Source organism: Solanum tuberosum, unplaced genomic scaffold (assembly GCF_000226075.1).
Source record: "Solanum tuberosum cultivar DM 1-3 516 R44 unplaced genomic scaffold, SolTub_3.0 scf00118, whole genome shotgun sequence".
NCBI lineage: Eukaryota > Viridiplantae > Streptophyta > Magnoliopsida > Solanales > Solanaceae > Solanum > Solanum tuberosum.
This window is the reverse complement of record NW_006239043.1, coordinates 1,464,948-1,467,424: the sequence shown is the minus strand read 5'-3', so window position 1 is coordinate 1,467,424 and position 2,477 is coordinate 1,464,948.

Here is a 2,477-nt window from a genome sequence, read left to right as displayed (position 1 = left end):
AATTATTGTTTTAGTAGGGTAGGGGGGGGGGGGGGGGGGTTGGAGAGAGCCGGTGTACGTTTTTTTTAAGGTAGATAAATTGTTTCTAATTGACATTGGCTCTCACGTAAAACATATTAAAATCAAGTATAAAAAAAGAGAGTAAAATAATGAAAAAGTTAAAAATAAATAAGAAGAGAACAATAGAAACAATAAATAATATGATAATCGAAGCAAAAAAAATATAAATAATACTTCCTCCGTTTCAAAAAGATTGACCTGGTTTGACTTGGCACGGAGTTTTAGAAAATAAAGAAGACTTTTGAATCTTGTGGTCCTAAATTAAAGTTATGTCAAATGTACTAAATTGCCCTTCAATCTTGTGGCTTTAAACATGCCACGTGGAAAGCTGAAATTAAAATATTACCAAAAAAGGAAAGAGGTCATTCTTTTTTAAACAAACTAAAAAAGAAAGGAAGTCATTCTTTTTTAAACGGAAGGAATAATAAAATTGAAGATATTAGTATAAGTTGTTAGTATAGGAGCAGAAGTGATTGGTTTTAAAACAGGATCTATTCGTAACTAATGTCTCATTTATTTGTACTTAATGAAGGTTTTAATCTTAATCATTAGCATCTCAGTCATTAAGGTTATTTATTTTTAAGATCTGAATTTTAGTCATTCAAATCTTAGTTATTGAGTGTGTTTGTTTTTCTTATTTTGCAACTATTTAATGGGTCTGAATGATTAAAAGGGGAAATGCATAAATTTACCTCCAAACTTGTCTCGAAAAGTCAGTTACACACTTAAACTAATATGGTGACCTATTACACACCTCTCCTACTAAATAGTGAATTTGTTTACCCTCTGAGATGTGTAGCACCACTCTCACAATGAGAGGTGTATCACACTTGCGCCACATCAATGTCATGTCACTGCTACATCTGATACCATGTCAATTTTTGACTAAATTCTTCATGTCATTCAATTGTTTCTTCTTCAATGAACACCACCATGAAATCATTACCATTATCACCATATTACTACCGAATCAATATATTTCACCATGAAAATAAAAAATAGTCACCACAAATTTCACCACCTACTATCAAATCCACCATCGAAATCATATTATCATCATTATCTCCACAAAATTTATAAAGATCCACCACAAAATTTGACATCCATAAACAAACTCATCACCAAAATTACATCATCACCATCAAAAGGTGCAAACCCACCACCAAATATCACTACCACCATTGTCAATATCGATTTTTTTTGTCTCCACCACCTTCAATTCCTACTTCTTTGTCACCCCTCACCAACAAATCCGTCATTATATATTTTTTAAAACTTACTCATCAATTTTATCAACCACCAACAGTTCCGAAGAGAAAAATCAAATATAATGAAAAATTGTGAAATCGAATAAGCATTAAAATAAGATATGATAAGGGGAGGGGGGGGGGTTTGGTGGAGGTGTAGTGGGGTGGATGGAAATTGGGTATGAAAAAATGATTAAAAAAAATAAAGAAGAAGAATAAGACGATTGCCTATGAAGAAGAAGAAGAGCCGTGGGGTGGGGATGGAGGTAGGGTGGTTGTAGAAAGAGAATTTTAATTTATTTATTTTTACTTTATTTACTACCAAACACACTTTTCTTTTTAATTTTTTGCCACGTCTGTTTTAGGGGGTAAAAAATATTCATTTTTAAATAGTAAAAGTATGTAATAGGTCATCATGATAGTTTAAGCGTGTAACTGATTTTTCAAGACAAGCTCGAGAGTTAATTTATGTCTTTTCTCATGATTAGAATCTTAACAAAGTCTTAGTAGGCGTTTGGCCATGCAATACCATATCACGATATGGTATCGTGAGATGGAATCAGTGTTTGGACATGCAATTTTACGCTGATTCCATCTCATGATTCCATATAATGAGATGTGATTCCATATTCTCCAAAAACCATGATATGAAATTATATGGGAATTCCATATCATGATTTGAGATATTTTAATACAAAAATTGATCCATGAGTTTATATTGTGTTAAAACAACCCCACAATTATCTACTAACCATTTATTTCATATGTAAATAAAATTTATAATCACATCATTACTTTTTAAAATTTATTATTCTCACCGACATAAAATTTATTATTCTCACTAACATATAGTCACTTTAACTTACATCAACCGATTGTTGAGTAATAAATTTGTTCTGTTCATTTACTCCAACACTTAATTTATTACTTCTACCGTTTTGTATTTATTACAACTATAGTTATATCTATTTGAACATGGGGTGAAAGGTCTTCTCTTCATTTACTCTAATAAATTGATATGAAATTTAGGTTGGATAGGCTTAAATGCATAATTATTTATATTGAACCATAAAATCTTGAAGAGCACTTGTTGAACCAACGTCATAATTTCCATTTCCGCCACATGGTAACTTTAAATTACATCCTTAGAATAAATATTATTTATTTACA